Source organism: Meleagris gallopavo, chromosome 22 (assembly GCF_000146605.3).
Source record: "Meleagris gallopavo isolate NT-WF06-2002-E0010 breed Aviagen turkey brand Nicholas breeding stock chromosome 22, Turkey_5.1, whole genome shotgun sequence".
NCBI classification, from domain to species: domain Eukaryota; kingdom Metazoa; phylum Chordata; class Aves; order Galliformes; family Phasianidae; genus Meleagris; species Meleagris gallopavo.
Window position 1 is genome coordinate 4,540,370 of NC_015032.2, and position 25,657 is coordinate 4,566,026.

The window sequence follows — 25,657 nt, forward strand, 5'->3', positions numbered from 1 at the left end:
TTTTGCAGTGATAAACAATGCTAAAAGGATGTCTTTATTCACCAAATTGTTTATTTTTTTCTCGTGCCAATCTATTTGTGCCAAAGCTGGAAGAGAATGCAAATGCACAAATCAGCATTTCACAGAGCTTTCTATTAGAAGCTCTTTGTGTGCACGCTAGGTAATAAAAATATTTGTATTAAAACATGCTTCGCATTTAAATCTGATTTATCAAAGAAAAGAAGAATGACATGCACTCGCTTAAATTGAACTGATTGGCCCCAGTTACTGGAAATAAATCTACCAACATGTTAGAGCTAACTGGTATAACCTTCTTGCATCAGAGCTTTTTTGTTTTGTTTTGTTTTTTTAAAACAGAGACTGCAGAAATAAAAACAACTTCCCTGGTTTGGGGAGATAGGCGTTGTTTGGTTCTTATTATGATTTAAAAGAAAAAGAAATCTGGTTGCTTGAAAGCCATCTATTTTTATCTGCTCCACCTCTCGTTGAGGTCTCTTCGCAGACAGAACATAGGTGGAGCTCTCAGGACAAGATAAAACACCTACAGCAGGATGGTTTGGGTGATCACTCAGCACGTTAGACCAGGATCATAGAATCATTAAGGTTGGAAAAGACCACTGAGATCATCTTGTCTCATCCAGTCCAACCATCAGCCCATAGGGACGAGAGCAGACAGCTCCCAGGGGCCAGGCAGCAGCTTATTTGTGCCCAGCCCAGACTGCAGAGAGCCCTGGTGTTGGGTGACAGTCCCACGTTTTATGCTATAACTGTGACCAAAAGCCTTGTTGTGAGCAGACAGACCTGTGCTTTCAAAGCTGAACACAGGTGGCTTCACCTCCCAGGCACCAGGAGATAAAGATTTGCCTTCATCCAAAAGCCAGAACCACTCTGCTGATGCATTATTATAGCATAGGACCAGGAAGAATAATGCCAAATCACTAATGATTTTTCAAGTTCCAGCTTTTTTGTCACCATCCACAGGGTTGAAACCTGAAGCCCTTTGGCCAGATCAACAATTTGCACCCATACCCACACAAAAGAACTTCAAGTCTTCCTTCTGCTCCTCTTCCAGCAGTCACTGGAAGCACATGTGTATGCAGCACTGCAGAAATGCAGGGTGACCTCAGGAATCAGCACTGGTTGTCTTTGAAGAGAAAATTAAGTGGACAGGCCAGCACATCGGTTTGGACATAAGTAGTTAATTTATTAGTGCCCTTTCATGCTACACTCACAAAAGCAGGGCTGGATGGAGCTCAGGCAGAGCCCATGCACAGGACTGGTTAGATGTTAGGAAGCCTGGGCTGGGGACCAAGCCTGCCTAGAAATTAAAAATAATAATTTGTGGTGACTACAGGTGTTCCCTCCCCCACTGCTTGGCTTTGTGCCCACAGCAGCACCAACAGCCCTTGGTGTGAAGGCACCACCTCAACACAAGGAGGAGAGCTCACACAATGTAATTCATGTAGGTGGAAGAAAAACAAGACCACAGCTCAAAACACAGGCTACATCCTCCAAGAGATGGCCAGGAAACAGTCACTAAGTGGGAAATGCAGGCTGCTCTGCACCAGGGACATGCATTTCCCATGACCTTCCCCATCCCTGCTACTTCCACCCTCCAAACACACCGAGGGATTTTCCCTCCATGCTCCCAGCTGCAGGGCACAGGAACAGCATCAAGAAGCCATTCAGTTCCCTGCAGGCCCAAGCAGACCCTAGAATGAAGTAGAAGGAACTGGAGCCTTCCTTGAGATGGGAGGAGAAAAAAAAAAAAAAAGAAAAAAAAAAGTGTTCATTGCTTTGTAAGGCACAACTGAGCAAGAGGAATTAATGTGTTCCATTTTAAGCAAGCGAATGAAGAATGCACCTCCTGCCTCAGCCCTGCAGGCAGCCACTCCTCCCTGTGACCCTGAGCCCTGCACCTCCTTTATCATACACACATACACCTCCCCCATAGGGAGACAAAAACAACCTGCAGAGGTGCCCAACTGGCATTGCTGCCTGCTCCCAGCCCTGTTCCCCAAGAGATGGGCTGCAGTTCTCCTCCTGGGGGCGAGGAAGGGATCAGCAGAGAGGCTCAGCGAGTGCTGTGCTTTTGTTTGCAAGCAAGCAAGCAGGAGGAGTAGATGATACAGAAGAGCTTAAACCAGTAACGCCAGCAAATGCTCTGTATCAGCTGGTACTCACTGACAGTGCACATCCCGATGTCTTCATCATCAGCTGTTCAGCAGCAGAGCTCTGACATCCCTCTGCAGCACCAGGAGCTGGGATTTGGGCACCAGAGGAAAGTTACTACAAGAGATCAGCACAAAACCCAGGGCTTGAAACACCACCAGGGTCACAACAGACACAAACAGCATCCACTGAAGACATACACATGGAATACCAAGTCCCAGAGCTCTCACTGGGCTGCAGGACACATGTGAGAAGAAAAAAATATCATCCCCATTTGCTTATAAACAGATTGCAGTCTGTGCTCATTGCACAGCTCTGCATCTCTACTCAGCCATAGCACATTCAATGCAAATAAAAGAGGAATAGGCAGCACTGCAGCTAACAGCCTCACTGGGCACTGCTACATGAGCTCTGCTACAGGCTGCTCCTGCATGGCTCCCTTAGCCTGCCCCATCCCTGGTTTTGGAGCTGCAAACAAAAGCCATGCAAATCATTACTGCCCACACCACAGCAACAGCACTGTCCTCCGCTGGGTTTTCCTTATTTCTGGCTGACAAGTGGAACAAGGGAATGGGCTGTTGTCACTGACCCCTATGGCATCCTCAACGATGCTGCTTTGCAAAGTTCCCAGCTTGCAGATACACCACCCTAAGAAGCTGATAGTGTTGCACCAGAAGCACGGAGGTCCTCAGCGGACCTAGAGCAGGCCTAGAGGAAGGCTCTGGGGAGACCTTGCTGTGGTCTTCCAGTGTTTAAAGGGGGATGTTGTTTACATGGACTGCAATAGCAGTAGGACAAGGGGGAACAATCCTACAGCTCTGACATTACCACTCGTTTCTGTAATTATTTTTATTAACAATAGTTTTCCTGATTAATGTAGAATCAAGGAGATCATTTTCAAATGCTGTTTTTTCTTCCTCCTTTCAAAGCCCCGTCTCTCAAGCTGGCTGGCTCTGTCTGTTTGAAAGACCTTTCTTTCCTTGAATTAAAGCCTCCTCTGTATAGATTTCAATAGCTACTTCTCCATGGCTCAGGTGAGCCAAGAGCAGAAATAACCCCACGGTTCTGTAGCAAAGTAACCACGCTGCATTTTGCTCTGTCTTACTCCCAGAGAGGCAAGAAACGCCTCAACTAAGCTCAGGGAATGAAAGGCAGCATCTGACAGTGCTAAAAAATATCAAAGTACTAGAGAGGGTTTCTCCTGGATGAGGCATTGCCCACCTATGGGCATCAGCGAGGCAAGGAGAGCCACAGGCAGAGGGGAGGCAGCACGCTGCAGGGCAGACAGGATTCAGGTGCTCTCAGGCAGCCCACTTGGGCTCTGTTTTCTTTTTCAACCCAGCTGAAACAGTAACTTGGAAGAGTGAGCAAAATCCTTTCTACACACCAAAGCCCTCAGCACACAACTCACAGTTCTAACGCTGCTCTGAGATTTTAACCTTTCCTTGGGTTGCTCGAACCCTTGCAGAGGTTCCATTTGGAACTGTGATATTCAAAAGGTGCATCTTGGTGCTAGAATAACATTGCATATATTGCTGTAGGTGGAAGACAATCTGTGGGTTGGGGGAAACCATGCTCAGCTCTTTGGTTTGCTCCAGATCCTCTCTTCAACTCTGACCAAATGAGACTGAAGTTTACATCACCCCACGTACTGTTTGTAGAGGCAATTCACTCTCCTACCTGCTATGGATTTTGTGAGCACAAAGACAAGCAGTGAGGAACCCAAATACACAGGTATTCAGCGATTATTTAAGGCCATGAACTCTACTAGGTAGCTCCAAAAAAACCATCAAATTTTGCTCAGAGACCTAATATCAGCAGAGCATTAAGGTGAGCAATGATCAGCCCCAGCTCACAGAAAAGCATACAGAAATGTGCTGTAACAGCAGTCAGCAAGCTATCACAAACGCTGAAGGGCTTACAGTCATTTTAACACTGCTTATGCAAAGACAAAGAAGAACAATCTATACAAATCCAATAAAGCAACAGTTTCTCCCTCATCTTGGCAATGGCTATTCCTCCATAAAATGAGCTGTGCTAAATAAGCCTTACCACATGTAATGCTATAATGGGATGGAAAGTACCAGGATAATAGCAGGGTAGCAAAGTCTTTCATTGCTGCAAATGAGAACAAGCACAAAAATCAGCAACCACAGAGGCAGAAATAAACAAAAAGAGCTACTTACTTGTGGAAGGCCTCAGGTAGGCAGGGATCTCTGGCAAAAGACGCCCTCACCTCAGCTTCCAGCCCTTAAATGAGGTCTGGGAAGGGGTGGATCCTCACTCCAGCCATTCCAGTCACTCAGCTGCATTGCATACACACCTGAGCACCCCTGGGTTGGCCCTGCCTTCCCACCAGGTGCTCCATCACTGGTTCAGGCTGTGACTCAGTGTTTCCACTACACCACTGTCCTTGCCCTTTGCAGTAACATATCTGAAGTGACCACACAGTGCAGCTTTTTCCAAGTTCTGTGGCCAAAGGACAAGCAGAACAACCAACCTCCTGGTTTAATTTTGTTTTTAACACCACCCTCTATCTAAAAGGAGCTGGTAGCACTGCAGTGAAATGCCACGTGAAGCTTCTTGCCATCACTGGAAGGCTTCAGCATCACTAATCCCATGGCCACCAGCAGCTCTGTGACCCTCCTGCTGAGTTCAGCCCCTGCTTGCAGCTGGATGAGTGATCGGGGCTGTTTGGGGTTACACTCAATACCAACCCATGTGCCAAAGGAAACCAGGATGCCAGCATCCACCTGCACCATGCAGCCTGCAGGGAGGAGGCAGGGATTATTTATACTTAAAAAGAAAAAGGCTCTCTGCTGTTGTCAGTTCAGTAGAAGCCCGTTGTGCAGAGCCCTTTGTGATTAGATGGGACCACTCTAAGCCAATTTGTTTCCTTTTCCCCTTCATCCTAAGAGAGCTTTACAGAGTTTTCTCTAAAGAACGAAGTGTATTTCAGTGATGGTTGCCCCATTTCAGGGAATAATCCACACACCCTCTTTGTAGAACCCTACACAAAGCCCAAAGGCAGCACTACAGTCAATTTGGAGATCAAGGATCACACCTAATGGAGACAGCACAGCAGAATTTACTTAATATTCCTCCTAGATTCAAAATAATAATATTGTCAGCTAAATAAAAGGCAAGCATTCATTTGTATGTAAAACAGTTGGTTATATCAGGCCTATTTACGTCTGCTGTGCCTGCCAGCTACAAAGATTTATGACTGAACACCCAAGGGACCTTTATACATCTATCCAAATTCATGCCTGTTTTTCATTAACCTGTGTACCGACATCTTGTACAAGATGGCATGAATATAGATTTTTTTTCTCTTGCTACTCAGGCATCAAAGGAAGAAAAAGTTCTTGGCAATAATAGCAATAATAAATATGATTTCTGAGCTTGTAAGTCATATAGAAACAGATAAACTTGTGACACGCATACATAAATGTATCCATGGCATGTCTGTGCATACATGTATGTACACATATACAGAGGGGGACTTTGCCCTCCCCCACCTCCACCCCAGTCTCTCCCCCCATTCCCACTTTCTCTTGGCTATGCACTTGCTCTTCTTGCAGCATCTCCCTGGTGACAGGACAGAAACAGCTGCAATAAATTACTGTGTGCTTCTTCCATTACATATATTTTTAAAAGCAAAAGTCTGAAAGACAGAAGTAGATTTGTATAAAGGAGAAACAAGCACCTTTTTAACCCCAGGAGAATTACTGTTGGATGAAAAAGGTGGAAAACTGAAGGATATGGAACATAACTCAGCTGCTGTTCAGGCTGACAGTAACAAAGTTCTTTAGCTGGAACATTTGTTTGGCTTTTTTCCCCCCCATTATCAGTCAGGCTGACCACACCACTTGCCATGTTTGTGCTTCAGGCTATCAATGGTGCACCGAAGATTTCCTCTTGATGCAGAGGAAGGGAAAGTGAGAACAACGCAGAGCCCATCTCAGGTGGTGAGGAAGCAGGAGGGATCCCCTTGAGCTCCCAAGGTCCCCCAGCCCCTTACCCTGAGCTCAGCAAAAGGATTTTTGCTGATGGTTGAGGCTATTTTTGGAGCAGCAGAGCACCCAGGTGGCTGGGGTAATCCTGTTCCTCCACACATTCTCAGTCCTAGGTCTTCACCTGCCCCACACGCACTGGGGGTGAGGGTGTTGCTGTCACCTCCACCCAAATGCTGCCATCCCTCCCCACTTTCAGCAGCCAGAGGAACTGCACCTTCTTGAAGCACCACACCATGTCATGTAGGTGGCAGCTTCCTTCCCCCACCTCTCCCATGACATAGCTGAGCCCCTCAAGTAAGCCATAAAATAAATACCAAGGCTGGGTGGAAGAGCTCAAGCATAAATCTTTGGGGTTTATACTAGAATTTATCCCCTTGCATTTTTATGTTTAATAACACTTACTGAGGTGAAGCCATCAATCTCAAGTGAAGAGACCAGCCTTCCCAGGAGCAGCTATGTCCACATCCTAACTTTTTCCTAGGAGCAGCTCCTTGGAGTGCTATTTTCAGCTGGGCTTCATCACACACTCCTGGTCTACAGATGCAAGCTAACACTACAGCAATGGATACTCTGCATCCCAACACCTGCAGGGGACTGAAGATTGGAACCAACACCTGGATCTGAGAGTACAGCAGTGGAGGACCTTCATGTGGCCAACACCCAGCCCTCCTCTTCCCACCGTGAAGGTTTTGGCCAGGATCTCATTGAGCCACCCATCTCAGGAAGGATCAGCAGGACACAGCTGTGCCTTCTGAGAGATGCTCACGTACCTTGAATTAACGAGGTCTTAGCCTAGAAGGTCTGGCAACTCATTTAAGTTGTGGAAATTGAGTGCTACATCTTCTGGTGAAAGACTTCCTTGCTCCACAGGCTGTCACAGCTCTTATTTCCCACATGTCATGGAATATGGTATTTTGTATGCTAACTCAGAGATTAAATTGGGCCTCCAGGGGGAACATCTTCCTGAAACTTAAGTATTCATTATGTAGCAAGCTGCACCTATGCCCATACCTCCTTCAGTGCAGTGTAGCATGACCTCCTGATTATTAAGGATGGAATCCTACACCTCACAGACACTGGTGGTGATGGGAAAGAGCCAGCACAAAAGAAAACACCACAAAACACCAGGTTGGCATTTTATAAGTCACATCTGCAGCTTCTTCAGCCACAACTCAGGTACAACACACCTTCAAGACTCTAATGAATGTGCTGCTCTATTCTCTGGTACAGCTTTCCAGGTACATTGAAAACAGTGATTTTCATGACTAAATGGTTGGGAGAGTTGCAGAACAGGATGTCAGCTTGCTAAGTGCCTCATCTTAGAGTTACACACACAATTATTCTCTCTACAAAACTCAAAGGCAATCCATCAATTACTGTCTTTTTACCCTACTTGCTTTTCTATTATTTGGTACTTTTAAAATATTGTATGTATTAACTACACAGAATTTACAGTACACACATTGATTTTTCCATTAGTCTTGCTCTAGCTGAGTCTAAAAGAAAAATCAAGCCATTGCTTTCTGCTATCAGCAGGCATGTGCCATTAGCAGCACCGAGCACTTGGTTAGCCGTTGGTGGCCAGAGAGTGGGACACCTGCACAGAGCACCCATGAGCACAGACCTCAGTGTTGTTGGAGTATCTGTACAAAATGCTGGAAGGATGCACTGAGACCACACTACATGTGAGCAGTGCCATCTGTATTTGCCTCTTCAATAGGAAGCAATGCATTTGGTGAGAGCAAGAGTGAGTATTCAAAGGAAGAGGGGAAGTGTCTGAGACAACACTGTGCACAGACACTGACAGGTATGTTTGCTCCTTCAACGAGAAGCAACGTGTTGGGTGGTTCAAGAGCAAGCATTCTTACAGGAAGCGTTAGTGAGGAAACACCTCACTCTTGTTTGGGCTGTGCAAGCAGCTCTCTGTGCAACACAGCACTGGGCTGCTGCATGCTCAGAGCGTGGTTTCACCCAGCTCCATGGGAGCAGGCTGGGGTGGCCCCTGCAGTGCCACTCTGCACCATCACAGCCACACATCTCCCCTCACCAGATGCTTTGAGGCTCCTAAAAGCCACTGAAGAAGGTCAGTGCATAATGAAACGTGATTTGCACACGCAGGGAACTCAACTTGTTTCCTCCCAGTGCATAAATGTTGTTAAGTGGTCACAGGCAAACAAGACTAAGCAGCAACACTTAATCCTGCTGCTCTTAAAGCCTCCCACCAAACTTAATATGTCCACTTCCCATCCCAGAGGCACCAGGCACAGCAGTGTCAGGAGCAGGGAGCCAAAATGCAGCAGAACCTGGGAGCAGCACACAGCACACCTGCTAGGAGAGGTGGCCATCAAATGGTTTTCTTTTTAAGAAAAATACAATCCCATTCTTTGGCTTCCTGGCACACAATTCCAGCTGGGACCTTTGACAACCCCTCACCAGCCACCACCGAGAAATCTCAGCAGGGAAAAGGCTGGAGGGACACTCAGCTCCACAGTGGCACAGCAGTGACATTTTCTGAAGCCCAAGCAAGCCGAGGGGATCCTTGCAGGTACTGCTCCTGCTGTGATGGCCGAGAGCTGCCAGCACCGCAATTATCCCAGCACATGGAGAGCTGCTGCACGCCCTCCTAATGGCACGGCAGGACTCTAAACGCTTCCTCACAGCCCTATTAGTCTGCACCATCATTAAGTGGAGCAAGGACCTGGGGAGATGGGGGGGAAGGTGCTGTCTTTTTGCTCCCCTGCGTGCTGAGGATTCATTTAGAACTTATTAATTACATTTGCATACGCCTGAAAAGACAGAAGAATGAGCAGCGCGTCTTGAAGGCAACGAGCACAAGTTGTTTTGTCAGATGGTTCTTCGCAGGGTGGGGTGAGGTGGGATGGGGGCTGCTGGGGGCATAGCTCAGAGCACACTGAGCCATCCAGGCTCAGTTTCATGCAGCGAGAACAAAGAGACCATCCAACCTGAGCCTGCCTCCAAGGGGAACGCCTTTATGGTGCTGCAGAGGAGGATCCTCATCCTCAGCTCCTCTTGATCAAAGCACAGATGCCCTCCGTACAACTGCTCTCCTTCACCACAGTACCAGTGCTGCTCCTTCTCTCCAGAGGACCCCAACATCCAGAAAACCTGATGTAAAACTTCTAAACCCAGCTGAGGCTGCACTGGGGCTAGGTCAAGCTCCAGGCCCATTGCAGAGTAACTCATCTTCCCACTCTGTACTCCTTTTCTCAGCACAAACCCAGCCTTCAAACACTTCCCTGGGGAGCAGAAATCTGTGGCAAAGGAACCAAACACCAGCTTCTAGTTCTGTATCCACCAGGTGGGAATTTCCCCATGCATTCAGCAGACATCTCACCAGCTTGGTGCACACTGAGGATCTCTTCCACTGCCCTGCAGATGGGAAGGACCACACCAGCCGGAGCCCTGCTGGGAACCCAAGCCCACCTCCAACATTGAGAAGAGACTTCGGTGCTTCCTGCCCCAGGCATACCACTTAGCACTTACTTAACTCTGCTGGGGATTTCTATCACTCTGTAGCAAGCAGCCGTATGCTCCAAGTAATAATATGCTGAAAAAAGGATCAAGTCTAGTTCCATTCTAGGGGGCTTTTTTTTTTTCATTGTTGTTAAGTGCAAGTTAAATTATAACTTCTCTAACTGCTATAATAAGGAATATAACACTCTTGCATACTGGGAAGGCTGTTGCTCTTCCTTAACCATTGAAGAGCCACCTCCCAGGCTGCCTTCACACCCAGGAGAGGTACCAGCTTGACCCCAGCTCTGCACCTGCATGGAAGACCCAGGAGCACACAGTCTGTATGTTAAAGGGTATCCCCCACCTGAGAGATCCCCCTGGTATCTCACTCCTCCCTGCCCACCCCCCAACGACCCCACTCCTCAGGCAGAAGCTCTGTGCTTGGTAGACCTATCGTCCTTTCCAGGGCTGTTCCACTTCTCCAGAATTCCCTTGATGTTTGCTACACAACAAGAAAAATGCAAACTCCCCCATTTTTGACCTACATTCATTCCTCAAATTGGGACTAAAAATAGAGCAAGCTATGCAGAAATTGTTTAAACTGTTTTTTTACACCTTCTCTCTTTCACCATCTTTATTAAGGCTGCTCTAGCAGTTCTCAAAGCCATGGGTGAAACAGAAGAGAGCTGCGTGGGTGTGCAGAGCAGAACGTTGCCCTGAGCTCACTGCAAGGCCTCAGAACTCTCAGGGCTGGGTAAAAGCATCGCTCTGCCCCTGGATGCACCCATGCGAACCACAGCATCTTTCACCAAAAAACACCTCAGCATCCCAACTAAAAGCACCAGCACCAAATCTGGATGCCTAACAGAGCAGTTTCCCACAGATCATTGCAACATTTACTTAAAGAAGCCAACCCTAGGTTAGCAGCACCTCATTAAACATGCTTTGTTACCAGGTGCACTGAGCAGCTGCTGTGCTGGCTTCTCCTCACCTTAGTGCAGTTCTCCATCAGCTGCCTCCAGTTCTCCTTACCTCTCTTCTTTATCCTTATTTCTATTTCTGTGCCTCCTCAGATCTTTTCCCATGACACATCCCGGCCCCACGTCCCCACCTGAAGCCACGCTGCTGAGTATGTCACAGGCAGTCTACAGCACTTCAAAGCTCTGCCAGCAGCAGGAAGCAGCATTTCACTCTGAGCATTGAAAATCAGCTCCTAATCCCACAGCAGCCTGGCACACACTGGTAGGATGAATGGGGACGAGCAACCAACTCCTTCACACTCAGAGGCAAGGAAAGTGAAATAGCCTGACCTACCTGGGGACACAGCATTGAGAAGCAACTGCAAGGAAGCCAGGAAGCAAGGTGGGCAGCAGCATCGCTAGCGACAAAGGGCAGGACCAGAACAAGGAGAAGCAGTCAAAGTGATGAAGCAAATCCAAGGACAAACAGAAAGCCATGAGCAGGCACGGTCCAGCCAGGGGAATAGTGCTTGGAGCCTGAGCTTAAATGCAGCACAGGGACTGGAGATGTGGGGTGAGAGGGAACATGTCCAGGCGAAGCTCGTCAAGGTGACTGGAGCCTGGAGATGCATGCAAACCTCCAGAAGACATCTCATCTGTGGTCCTGAGGGCTTGTGCCTCTTCATAGCAATGTGGGGACATCACTGCTGTCCTCTCAGGCTGGCTGAGCCCAGCACGACCTGTGCAGGGTGATCCTCACCTTATGGCCCTCACTAGGCAGCACATCACTGAGATCTCTGCAGCCCTCTCCCCCAGTAGCTTTGTCTTCATGCTCGATCTTCCTGTTCCTGTCAAGCTGCACTGCTGCAGATATTTCCTCTCTCTCCCTTTGTGAGCCCTGTGACAACTCTCCATAATGCGCAGAGGTTGTATTCCAGTCTTGTTTGAAAGAGTCCAATCTCTCCTTTAACAGAAAATTAACAAATAAAAGGAAATGAAACACTCCAGGCACAAAACAAAATATTTCTGGGGGAATGGCTTCAGGCAGAGCCAGAGAAGCCAGCCCTGTTCTCTGGGTCAGGAAGGAGGTTGGGAGTGGGACAGCATCCCAGTGCTTCTGCCGTGCTCAAAGCAATCCTGCAGCTCTTAATGCCTGCAGAAGGATATGAAGCATGTGGAGACAGCTATGACAGATGTCTTTAGACTGGAAAGTTCCTCCTTCCATCTGGAGAACCTGAAGCTCTGGGGTGAGGCAGGTAACAGCGACAGCACCATCCCATCTCTCTGATGTGCACACTTCCTCAAAGAGAACCTGCAAACAGCAGGCCATCCATGAAACAGAGCCCATGAGCAGCACGGAATGTGAACGTCAGCTCTCAGCCTGGACCGTGGGGAGGAGAGCACCAGGTTTGTAGGAATTCTGTGTCATTCTGGGGAAATATGAGCAGAAAGTGAAAATTAAACACCTGCATATGCACAGTCTGCACAACAAACATGCATTGGGCCTGGGGCACACAAAGGGGAAAGGGAATGATAATTAGGGCAGTTTCTAAGGCCTTTTATGTGACAGTTTCCAAGGAGCCCGAGTCATTCTTAAACCAGAGCTTGGCCTCCTTCTTTCAGGATAATCACACTGCTTTTGCAACACTGCATAACCCAAACCCTGAGAAACCACTGCACATCCATCACAAGACTTTTGCTCCAGGCAGCAGCAGGAGTTGGGTCCCAGCAGAAAAGTCCAAAATCTCAGTGGCTCCCAGGCAAGGACAAACTAGAAGAACAGGTAAAGGGAAACCCTCCCTGTTCCCATTGCACTGCTGAGCAGTTTTCAAGCTCCGGTTTGCTCAGAGCTCACTGGGAGGGTAGTTCACATCCTCCTTGGCTCTGGAGGAGAGCTCTCGTATTGTTACCCACCTCCTTCTCCATTCCCCACATCGCTTCTCATCACTTCATATCATTTCCTCCCCCTTCTCTATTTCTTATAAAATGACATGAGTTTAATTGCCCTCCATTGCCCTCTCTGTATCACTCCGAGGTTCCTCATTGGGCACATGGCACCGCGTGCATCTCCCTGCTGCTCTGGAGCCGACCTCCTCTGCCTCTACCAGCAGCTGCTCCGTCAGATACCTTTTTCCAAGTCCAGGCGCACACACACACTGGGTGGGCTGATGTTCTGCTGGCAGAGTTTTTTTTTATCATAGTTTATGAAACATCTGCTGTTTATAAATGATTGATTTTGAATGCCATAATCTTTTCAGTTGCGTGAGCCAATAAGCACCTCTGAGCAGCAGAATGGTGCTGCTGCAGCTTGAAATTGGCTGCATTCAAGCATCTTCATTGCAGACACTTGAACAGAATGTGCAGAATTCTATCAACATGCACACACACACACTCATTCCTTCTCCCCTCTGTGGGAAGCTCCCCATGTCCACAAGCATGAGGGTTACAACGACCACAGAGCTCCCTCAGACCCCAACCTCCATCCATCTCCACTCCCAGCCCCAACATAGCTATGCACGGAATGCTAATGTATACATACATATATACATTTTGGGAACCCATCAAAACACAGTTAAGGTTCTGCTGAATTGACCTGTCCCCAGAAGGCTCCAACGTTAGCACCCAGCAAACCCAACCACCCGCTTCAGCCATGGTGGAACTGAGACCCTGCTAGGAGATCAGAAGATTGTCTCGTTCTGCTTAGAGAACATTCTTAAATGATCATAAAAATGAGGCAAAATCAAGAAAGAGTCATTACCTACAGTGATTCAGCCTGGGCATCCTTATGAGCCTGCCACTACTCACCAGTACCAAAGGTCCTCAGCCAAGAGGAAACAGCAAACACTCCTTCACTAGGAAAGTCATACTCTAACTCTGGATGCTGCCATTGCAACCCCCAGCCAAAATGCAAAGAAAGATAGATTTGGTAAGTTAAACTCCACTGAAGGAGAAATGGCATTTATATCATTTATGCCCTATCATAGCCCTAAACCTCCTGTCAAGGCAGTCTCATAGAGCATCTTCTCTGGACATGTCCCTTCTGTCACACATGCAAGGCAAGCACAGGAAAAATAAGGGATTAGAGGTCTTGCATTTGGGCAGGGAGAGAGGTGACAACCAGAAGAGAGATGACAAGAAGTAGGGCTCAGACTCCACCCTGGCTCTCCAGGAGCCTGAGAGGTTTGTGTCAGAGGAGGAATGCATACAAAACCCAAACCAGCCTCTTGAAAGTCTTTAAATAACAGAAACTAAGGATATTTTACAAATAAAACAGTCAAACGAGAAATGAGGAGAGGTGATACAATTTAATTAGACAATTAGGCTAATCCTCAGAAAATACACTAATTCCAGGTAGACAGCAGCTGGGGACTGATTAATTGCTCTGCCCTTGGACGTACCACATGGAGGATGAGAAATGCTTCACATCTCCCGCTGTGGGTTGGAAATCAGTTGGGGAAAGCATGGCCGGAGTCTCCTCTTCACCTCATCCCCTCCTGGGCCAGGTGAGGACCTGCTGGAGATCTGCCATCCCTTGCTGGTGGGAACAACAGAGGGGATGATGGGTGAAGAAATGACGGAAGGATGAGGGGGTGGATGGTGGAAAGGATGGAGGAGAGCAGGAGGATGTTGGGATCACCCCAGTCCTCCAGGGCCAATTGGTGAAGGAGGAAATCTCAGCTGGATGCTCAGCATTTCATCCTATCCACGTCTGCAGCCTTAGGTTTTAATTTGATATAATAGACCAGATGATGTTGGGCAGAGACAGAGTATGACACAAGCAGTCATTCAGCTTACACAAGCATACCACGCAGCTGAGGTGAGCTTAGCTTGAATTAAGCCAAGTGGAAGCTATAGGATTAGAAAGCACACGCCAGGCAGGGATGAGGCAGTGCTGAGCAGGCAGTGAGGAACCACAGCAGGAGCACCGCTTTGTCAACAGGCATTCCTTCTATCTCCCTCAGATTAAAAGTTATGATCATGTTTATCTTGCATCGAATTAGATGTATTACGGACGCAATAAAAGCAGAGTCTCGCATCAAGATATGAATTCACCACCTTAGAGCTGTGTTGTGTTATATATCAGTGTCTTGCGCTACATGGCGATGCATCATCATTTTTGTGCCCTACCTGAGTACTCCCCCCAGGATGAGTAAGGCTGAGGACACGTTTGCTCATCGTACTTACATGGGGTGTGCAGTGCCTGGCCACAGGCATCAGCATCCCAGAGTGAGCCTGCATGTTTGATATGGCAATAACGGCTCGGGAGGTAATGAACGCATCTTTTCAGTTCTTACATATTTGATAGTGATGTTACAACATCAGTAGTTTTCAATTTTTCCTCCTCTCCCATTTGAATAGCTTTCCCTCACACAGCTGCTGAAAGTCTGCCTCAGAAACCTCCAGACACCCTATGTGGAGGAGCACTATAGAAATATGCTGTTAGAGCTAGCACCTGACAAAGGAGCCAATCCCACTGCTGCTTCAGGAGGGCAGCCCTCTTCACATTTACATTAATTTACATAAGGTTACCCAGAATGCCAAGCATGGGGTTATGATGCAGTTTCCCCACCAAAGCCAGGCACTGTGCTGCAGGAGCATTGTGGAGAGCTGCACATACATCAGCACAGCTCTACAGACATCCACCAAATCCAAATCCTCCATGAACCCATGGTCCTCCTGCTCTGCCCACGACAACTGAGGTTGGTGCAGCTCAAACTCAGCCTGTTTGTATATAAATCCAAAAATAGCCTTTGCTGAGCTTTTCTGCCTCTAATCCTACAATCTCCAGGCTGGCAGCACAAGCGTTCCCCTGGCCTTCAGCTGCAGTCGGAGACCCTAAGCCCACTGCTGGGTCTTGGCACTCCAGGAGGTGTTACAGCGCTGGGAAGAGAAAATCAGCTCTTTGCCAAACACACCAAGGCTGGCTCTAGCAGCAATGCCACCAGCTGTAGATCTTGGGGCTATCGTCAAAATGGCCTGAATTACCATTTTACCTTTTTCTATTCTTTCTGGAGAAGTGGGCCTCAGCTGGAAACTGACAGCCCACAGCAGAGACAGTGCAGGTTGGAAACTCCTCTGAAATGAAGGCTTTGGATCATCCTTCCAAAGGGACGTGAGGTCCCAGTCCCATGGATGTCCAGAGCCCCCCCATATCACTCCTTCCTGCCTGCAGGACAGGGAAATCCTGGCCCTGCACTGTGTCTGGGCGCAGCAAGGATGCAGCTGGAGGATCAAGAAGCCAAACAGGTGGTGTGTCAGCGTGCTTTGTCTTGCCAGGATGGAAAAACAAAGCAAAATGCAACAAAGCAAAAATACAAGAAAATCCAATAATGTTTTTCTTTTTTTCCTAATGAATGCCAGTGGGCTCGCTTTTATTTGATACTTCAGACATTTACATATAAATTGCTCCATAATGCTTCTGCCCTCCTTCTCTTTAGTATTGGCTGTTAATGAGCTGCACAAAAGGTCGGAGCTGCACTGCATGCTGCTGGGGGCTCCTGCCTGCTGAGCCAAGCCCTGCTTCCCTTTGGTTTGGGCTCTGGTGGCATGAGTGGCAAGGGGACCAACTGGGGTAACCAAGCCTGGGGTGGTGAGCAGAGCAGGAGGGGTTTGAGGCAGCCCCTGGGCTTCACAGCTGGCTGATAACCCTGAGATAAAGGAGAGAGCCAGGCCAGCCTCCAGCGGCCACAGAGGGGAGGCTGGTGGATGGAAGACAGCACAGCAGAAGGGCAGGCTGTGGTGCAGAACTGACCTAATTTCTGCCATTTCCCTGGGACGCATTTGTCTCAGGGACCAGATAAGGCTCCCTGTGATCAAAGGAGACTTGTGCTAAAGTCAGCTTTTGTCCATGAAGAGTTACGGCTGCAAACATGGGATGGGAGAAGCAGCAGGAATGGGCTGGAGAGAAATGTCATTGTAGGCAATCAGCTCCAGCAACAAAGGAAAAATGAAACAAGAGCCCAAGACATTAAAGATAGCAGTGGATCTTCATTGTGGAATCTAAGCTAGTGATTGTCTTGGAGGGGGTGGCAGGAAACCATCATATAACAGCACCTCCTTAGCAGGGATGAGCTGGCCATTCAGATCCTGAGACTCTGATGTCTCCCCACACCACCCAAGGTCTCATGGCAAAGTCCCACTCTGTGCCTTAAGAAGGGGCAATAATTGGTGGTTGGGATGGTGAGGCCATGTTGCCCCCCAGCTCCAGGACCCCATGGTGTTGGTTGGTGCATGTCCTATCTCAGGGCCTGCTGGTAGCTCACAGCTTCCAACGAAGGCACGAGATCCAACATTTAGTAATTTCCCTAAACTCCATCTAATTCTGCCTATTTCCACCTCACCACCCCTAGATGTGTGACGTGGGGCCAGCGTGGCACATCACTCACCCACAAGACCCATCCCAGCTCTGTGAGCACCATGGAACATCAACAAACCCCCTACCAAGGGAAATAGAAAAAGCCCTTAGATGGAGAGGTTTCAGGGAACTCCTGCACAGAGTTGGACTGCTCACGGTCATGTGCCATAAAAACACAGTGCTGCAACACATCCAAGGAAACACATCGCAGCAGACTGAGAATATTTGCAGAAAGATTGTCTCACTGCAACACCTTTCTAATCTAGTGCCAAAGATACTCACTCTCTCTAGACATTTGGTGAAGAAGTCTGAACTAAATGAAATTAAAAACAAAACCCTTCATGGCAGGGCAGCAAAGGAGAGAGAGCAGCATACGTCCTCCACAGGGAACAGCTGGACAAACGAAAAAAGTGACAAAAGGCAGCACGTATCTCACATAGTGAAGGTGTTTCTGCTAAACCACATCCCAGATGCAGCTGGCCTCTGCTGAGGCAGCTGTCAGCAGCATCAAACCACTGAGGCTCCATCAGATCCCTGCAGCACCCCTGGGTGGGAGGTGAGCACCCCAAAAGCAGGCTGTGGTGGGAGCACCAGCAAACAGCAAATCGCCACTGGACAAAGTGAGAAACACCACATGCACTGCCACCAATTCAGTGCAATTTGGAGGACAACCTTGTCCAAGGAGACAATCATTCTTTCGGACAAAAAGGGAACAAACAGCCTGAACCATAGATTCTCGAAGCTGGTGAGTGCAAAGCCCCACTCTTTGCTAGCAGTAACAGACTATTGCAGTTAATGTCTGCGGCCCATCAGCTCCTGCACTCAAAGCCAGTGCCTGCAGGGGCAGCAAGCACCCCCCACCTTTAGGCTCTCCTAAAGCCAACCCCACGATCCTGGGGGTCTGTTCCCTGTCAAATGCCCAGTACAGGTGACGAATGTACTTATGCAGAGCACCTCCGTGGCTGCAGCATCTGGTACCCAGGCTGATATATGGCCAAAAAGCACTTTGCTTGTCCTTTAAGTTCCCAGTGATCTGCTGCATTTATTTCAATTGGCACTCCCGGCAAGAGCTCTTGGAAACAGTGGCTGGGAAGGTGTAATTACGTTACTATCTTGGGTGTGTGTATGGCCTAAGGGATTTCTCATCATACAGACCAAAAGAAAAAAAAGGGAAAAATATACACAGTGAGAGAAAAGCAACAGCCATGAATTTCTCACGATTCACATCAGATGATGGCCATGAATGACCCCCACCCTGGTGTGCCCCAGGAGGGTCTCCTATGCAAGCACTGTGCTCACCCCTAAAGCAGCCATGGAGGGGACAGAGAGGGGACAGTGCCAAGCAGTGCTGCCCTCTGTCCCAGGCACAGCCATGCCCCCCCCAGCTTTCCCTAGCTGCTGGCTACACTGGGCTTTTTACAGCACAATTTGTTCTTCTGTAATGGTCATTTTCTATACTAACTTTATATGGCATCAAAAGCCCTTTCATATGTTAAACTCTAATTCATATGCTAATACCTAATTTATGATTTATTTTTTTTTAATTTATTATTCAACCTTCAGCTGGGAAGGAAGAGTCAGGCAGTGGGGGGGTCAGGCAGTCAGGCACCACGCACAGCAGGTGAATGGGACAGAGCTGGTGAATGTACCCTGCACCTCGGGTACGACCTGCTCCATTCTGCTGCTGGGAGGAGAAGCTGAGAGCTGAGGCTGCTCTGCCTGGGGCAGGGGGTCCCATCCCCATCCATGGATCCCTGCAGGAAACTGAAAGGTCAGAGCCAGGCTCTCTGCACAGCATGGCCAGGACCAGGGGCACTGGGCACAACTGGAGCATTGTCCATGGGAGATTCCTTTGCAGCAGCAGCCCCTGCCTGCTTGTGGTTAAATGAGAGCCGAGCAGGAGCATATCCTGAACCTCACCATGAGAGCAGCTCACCCTGTGCCAGTTTTCTTTAAGCATCTATTTTCTGCTCGAGGAAGCAGGTGCATTCCCTACCCTTGCAGCACCAGCAGCCGAGGTGTGACGGCTTTGAAACGGCGATGCTGCTCCAGCATCACATTTCCAGCACATCCGCTACTTATGCCAAACGACTTCACCTCGCTGCTGGCTTCTGAGCCACACACATTGCATGAAATGAGAGCTGGCATCCGGAGGTGGGTCACCCTACACAGGGACAGCACAGGGCTGGGGTTACCCATCACCCTGCCAGCACCCCGCTGCCCCAGTGGGTGACACCCCTGGAAAAGCAAGGACTATTCCTTCCCCCTGCAAACCATCGTTGGCATTCCTTCCCCACTCCCCAGTCCTCTTCCCAATTAACCCTTTTTCTCAAATCTAGCACTTAACATCCCAACCCCTCCGGGGGATTCCACACACATGTATTCTCAGTTCTCCATCTCATATTTTTAGCATTAAAAGCTGTCATTTGTTCCAATGATAGGAACAAACTCCGCTAGGCAAAATGAAGCTGTTACTCCCTCCAGCTAAACTCCAAATTCATTTCATAATCCTTAGATGAAAGCTTCGAAGTCAGAATATTCATCACCAAATCAGGCTCCACGAGCAGCCGGGCAGCAATGGAATGGAGCAGATTTGACACAAGGGATGTTGCTACAGAAATTAGCCTGTCATGGGATTACAAGGACTAACTGCTATTGGGTGACAAGGTGTGATATGTTAATATTAAATTATCTCACCAGTAAAAAAAAAAAAAGAGGAGAAAAAAAAAAGAAAGAAAAAAGGCACTGATGAAGCTCACATTTATTAAAAGCCTTGAATATGATATTAAAAGATCGCAGATAAGCTAGTTTATTTCCGTGCTGGAGATCAAATTGAAAGAATTCTCCAGGAGGGATTTCTTTGAATGAAGCATTACAACAATAAAACAAAAAAGAGCCTTTAATAAATGTTGCGGGACTAAGGAAGCCTGAACAACCCCAGCCTAATCTCCCCAGGGAGGGTTCATTAACCCTTCTCTCCCTCTCTTGTTGCATCAAAACAGGGATTAAATAGCATTTCAGTACAAAATAATACTCTGTATGTACCAAATGCTCTCTCTATAGAGAGAAGATTAACTCCACTGCTGCGTGACACACGCCTGGGATGGGATGCTAACAAAGCTGGCTGGCACGAAATAGAAACCACGAGCACAAAGCTTAAGTGATTTGTCCAAGTCACCAGCACCAGCCAGATAACAATAGGGCCATGGAGCGTTGAGAGTTTGCTTAAAAATTTGATTTGTTGTAGTCAGGCAGCAACAAATAACACTGACACCCAACCCACATCCGTTCTGTGCCCACGCTGCCGCATCCATCACGCGCCGGCCCCGCTCAGGCACTCGTGGTTGAAGGCAGCACTGAGCTGCAGGAATGAGAGCTAAAGCGAGGGAGGGATGAATGGGGGCACTGGGGTGGTGGGATTGATGGGGCAGGCAGGATTTATGGGGTGGGCATGGAGCAGGCTGCATCTCTCCTCATCCTCCAGCCACGAGCACTGCCAGTGCCCCGCAGCTCCGCTCCCAGCTCTGGCTGTTGCTTTGTGACACGCTGTTTTTTCCTTGTTCTGCCCCCAGCAACCACATGGAAATAGTGCCTGCATCCCTCTGTGTGGATAAAGGAACGCCAGGGACCCTCCTGTACCTTCTGCCCCTAGCACTGATAGCACTGCAGAGGCACCAAAGAGCCTGTCCTGCCCAGTACCTGAATTATCCACATCTTTTAATATCCAGCCATGTCACCCTTCCCTGCCCTGCTGCAACCATTGGGCAGAGATGCAGCATGGATGCACTTCCAAAACGGCTCCCAACCTGGATCTGGCCATCTCAGGCTGATGGAGCTGCCTGCCCTGAAATCACACTACCAGGAATGAGAATTTTCCTCTCTGGTTACAGCTGATTTTCCAGAACCAGTGAGATGGTTCTGTTCTTTCTGTACAAAGGATTACCCTTCCTTTTTTCTTAAATATTCTCTCTGTAAAATTTTTTGTGACCCACATCGGTATAAAAATGCAACCGAAGGATGCTGAACAAGGCTAGACATACATTAGGGGATTTGGAGGCAAACATAGCACTGGCACTTAGCAAATATTAAATAACCATCATTAATTATTGATCACAACCCCAGCTAGTCAAGTTTCACCCCTATGGGTACCACCATAGCATCAGACCCCTTTGATAGAGCCTGTGAGGAGGGAAGCTGCTGCCCTTCCACATCTGCACGCCCACAGCCTCAGAGCTGCAGGGAAAGTCTGCAATAGCAGCGGGGTGAGGAGGTCTGCAGTCCCTCTGGATGGTGTGAGCCTGATGCACTGCCTGGCCCCGCTGGGTGCTCTGGTTGTGCAAACAGGAACGGGTCTGAGAGCACAGCTGTGTGCAGCCCCACACCTGACTGTGGGGATGGCAGACCTGCTGCTGGCCTCACCTCACAAGCAATTTGTAAAGGTGTAATACAAGGAAACTCTATCTGACCGTCCTGACACCAGCTGACTGCCTGCTCCCTTTACAGGGATGTTAAATCCTGTTATTAAATGCAAGCCATTATCAGTGTGTCACGGGCGCCACTTGATGAAGCTGTATACCTGTGCAGACAGCTAGCCCCTGCTTGCTTATTTACTGTTCATTATAAATGCTCTGGATTGTTTACCTCTCTGCAGCTGCAAGATTTGTTCTCCTCACCTGATGCCAGAGCTGAGCCTCGCTCCACACTCCTGGGACACACAGGTGTGCAAAGCTGCCTCAAGAGCTTCCCCACATTAATTACTGCCTTGGTGTGCAGAACTGTGAGCAAACCACAACCCACTGGCTGCTTTTACCTCAGATTTAGGGGCACATCTCCCACCTTGCCCTGGAGGTGACTTTGCAGCTGATACCAGAGCAGAAACAGGACTGCCCCAAGAACACTCACCATTTGGGATGGCAAGGGAAAAATCTGTTTGTATCTCATCAAACCTCACATTCACACGTGTTTTTTTTTTCTCCAGGAAAGACAAAAGTTTTGCAAAAAAAAAAAAAAAAACAGAGCAGGAAATCAACGAGCAGATGGAGACTTACCAGGACCTGCACAGTGCTGCACTGTGCTGCACTGGGACAAGCAGCAAACCTGCTGCCTTCCTTTGAGCTTCCCTTTGCTGCAGGAAGAATGGCATACACACTGCTAGTACTAAGAGCAACGATTCTGGGAGCTTTGATAACTCTGCAAATAGAAAATAGTGCACATGTTTTATGCAATTCCATCCCCCAGACAATTTTTGAGCCCTCATCCAAACAAAGCATCCATGTTTCTTATACTGACATTCATACGCCCTCCCACAACCTTTTGGAAAATGTGCATTTCAGTGATTCTTTCTTGTCAGAAGCAATAAGGTGAATTCCAGTGGTAAAACCCATCCACCAGAGCTCCCCAGTGCACATGGGATGGAGCTGAAGCCTTGCAGGCTTTCACATAACTCAGCAAATAGGTTTCCCCATCCCACTGGCACTCCTGCCCACAGCCTGTGCTTGGTTCGGTTCACTTTGCCCCAGGAGTGTCAGGTAAGGAGCTCTCAGGGCACATCCTAGTGACATATCCATCCATCTTAAAATGTGCTTAAGTAATGCCCCAGTGTCCTTTAGGCATCTTGCTGGAGAATATTACAAAATACAAATATATCCTCATCCCTCCACTAAGCCACCCAGCAGGAGCAGCAGGCACAGTGGCTCCCTTGCTATGCACTGGCCACGCTGAGCCCCATCCACACATGTTACTACCCACAAGATCAAGCAAAAATTGATGGAAGAAGCTGCGATTATTTCCCAGGAGGGAACACAAGCAGCTTTTCAGCCTGAAGGCCCTGGAGCCTTACCTTCCAGCCCAGAAGTAATGCCTTGGGCTGGATGCAGCCTTGCAGGTATGCAAGGAACAGACTTGCTAGCTCCCGTGCTACAGCCATGCCTCCTTCTGATGGGCACTGGACACGTAATTCTCTACAGCACTCCTTATGTCTGGGTCTCTTGAAGAAGCTCAGTCTCTCCTTGAAACAATCATACCCCATCCCCACAGGGAGGAGGATGCTTGTGCACAGGCACTGCAGAGAGGAGATGGGGCAGGACTCACGGACCACTTGCAGTCTTGCACTCCTGCACAGCAGGCCAAGCATGAACAGTAACTGTCCCTCCTTTCTCCTCATGAGTGTTTTCCATGCTGTCCTTTGTCCCACCTTGCAGCCCCCCAGGTCTCCCTGCACCCATCATCGTGGGGCTGTCAATGTGCCAAGCATTAGGAATGAGGAAAAAAAAAGATTCCAAGCAGGGCCTCATGAAAAGGAAGGAGGAAACTGTGCTTATGTTCATATCCCCACATTTCACAGATCCCCCATTACCTCACAGTTTAAGGCAGATCCTTTTGCAGCCTGACTCAAGGGATGTGGGAATAGGCAGAAAATGGGATTTAGAGAGCAAAGCTGCTAGCGGGGATAACTGAGAGCAGAACGAGGAACGCTGCCATGCTGCCTTCACCGGCCTTTCTCACCAAAGCACCAGGGACAAGGGAGGGTTTGGGGCTATGCAGACAGCATAACCCTGCCCTCCTGTTCCCATATCCCTGCTCAGTGCACACCCCAGAGGGCCGGAGCCCTGCTGAGCCCACACAGCACAGGAGAGCAGGGCAGAGCCTGGCACCGCGCAGCTCTTCTCTCCCAGAGACATCGATCATTTCTGCGATCAGCACCTCGTTGGAGAAACTGAAAAATCCATTATTACAGGATTCCAAAACAAAAATAACCAGAAAGGGGAAAGAAAAATTAATTCAGAAGCTGTCCTGCTCTCAACCTTACGCGTTGGGTCAGTGCCATCTAGAGGCAGTGAAGCAGCAGAAAGTGCCTGAGAGCACCCGAAGGCGCCCAGCATTCACACAGCACCCGCTGGCCATGTGGGCCCAGTACTGTGTGAGCCCAGCGAGGCATCGTGTCCTTGTGCATCACACACGTAGCTCCTGGGGGCACAGACACACAGGACAGTGACTGTTCCCTGCGGTCCCAGCTCTGCTTGGCGTATCCCACGTCATCTGCGTGGCTCCATTAACGCAGCAGCTAACCGGTGCCTCAGGCCAGAGGAATATTTCAGCATTTCATTTTCATTCCAAATTAGACTGAATCAGCTAAATAGGATTCATTCCCTCCCTCCCTCCACACCCCCAGAAATGGAAAGTTGAGGAAAAATGTTAAATGAGAAAAAAAATATCACATTCTTCCCCTCGTTGGGTTCAGGCTGTGCCTGCCTGTGTCGCCCTGTTTTGCAGCAGTTAAGCTAGCCATGCCTGCACACTTTTAACCAGCTTTGGTTCAAGGCTGAGGAATGCTTCCCCAGCACCTTCTGACCCCACACAGATCCTGCACGCTGCTCTGGCCTTGCCTGACAAGCCCCAGTGTGTCTGCACCAGGCAAGGTCCAGTTCTGTTCTTTTTGTTGAAGTTATTCTCCCATTATTCCATTGCATAGCTGCAATGGAAGCTGTCCTCCTCACCCCGGTACATGTCTACATGTATCAGGCAGCGTTTGTTCCCACGAAGAAATCACACCCAAAGACAGGCTGTGCTCTTTGATGAAGATCCCACTTTCATTTCAGCGTGGTATGCTTTGACACAAAGGGAAGCTGCACAGAAAGAGAGAGGCCTTTGCTGACAACACCTGTGGGGAAAAGGGGCCAGAGAAGATGAAATACGGACCTTTTCACCTTACAAATTTATTGCACTTGAGCTTGCATCATCTCACCAGCTTCATCTACTTGTACCTGTCGATGAATCAGCCATGGGTCAGCTCATGTAACCCTGATTCATGCAAAGTGAACCCCAGGCCATCCCTCCAAGGGAACATAGAAATTCCAGTGACTTTGGAGCTGGGAATGAAATTGGAAATCAAAAGGTTTTGGGACTCTGTAATCACTCTAGCAAGGCTTTATTAAGCAAATTATTATCAAGCAAGTAAATAAACCAGCAGGAATCAAAGCGATGATCAATAGAGCAGCTCAATGCAGGGCAGACTGAGCACATGCAATCCTGTAACGCTGCTGCCATTAAAACAATGAACTCCCCAAAACCCACCGGTCCTTCATCTCTCCAGGATGCTTTTTCACTCACTAAAATCTCCCATCTCTGAGCCAGTCCTCTTTTCTGCAGTTGAGCAGGACAGTAGCATCCTCATACAGCCCCTTGCTGCCAGGTAGGGGCTTTGCCACCCATCAGCAAAACCCAGCCAGTGGTCACAGACCCCAGGGCCAACCCAAACCCCTCTGTGGGGCACAGTACCAGTGCTGGTATTAGTACTGGTTTATGGGACTGATGACCAGACTGCTAGGATGATCAAATCCCAATATTTGTTAACAAAGAAGAGCAGAAGAGATGCTTCTCCATCCTGGTAAAGAAGCATCATGGCCTACTCTAATATTAAAAAAATAAAAACCAAAAAACCACATCTTTATACCAACCAGCAGCAGTGATCCCAACAGCAGAGGGTCACCATCTGTCCAACATCTGTCCCAATTTCCCACTGCACCAGCCCAGCTGTAATGAGCTGGGGATTACTGCAGCCTTCTAAAGTACAAGGCTCAGATACCATCCCTCCTGTTACAGACTCTGAATCTCCTACTGCTGCAGATGTTTTCCCCCAGCAACCCACCACCACTGAACAGGAAGTAGAGGGGAAAAAA

The 25,657-nt window shown here is 48.5% G+C and overlaps 1 long non-coding RNA gene across 2 annotated transcripts; it reads right to left on the minus strand.

Moving 5' to 3' along the window:
- Window positions 1-4: 4 nt before the first annotated feature.
- LOC104914004 lies at window positions 5-25,651 on the minus strand. 2 transcript variants are annotated; one of them, XR_004161845.1, is made up of 5 exons: window positions 24,743-25,651; window positions 24,476-24,639; window positions 22,028-22,169; window positions 11,385-12,054; window positions 5-2,289 (listed from the first exon to the last, which is right to left on the minus strand). It is a non-coding gene; the product is annotated as an uncharacterized LOC104914004 (long non-coding RNA). The 2 variants fall into 2 exon arrangements; XR_795769.3 differs by lacking the exon at window positions 5-2,289 and having other exon boundaries at window positions 7,303-12,054.
- Window positions 25,652-25,657: the final 6 nt, after the last annotated feature.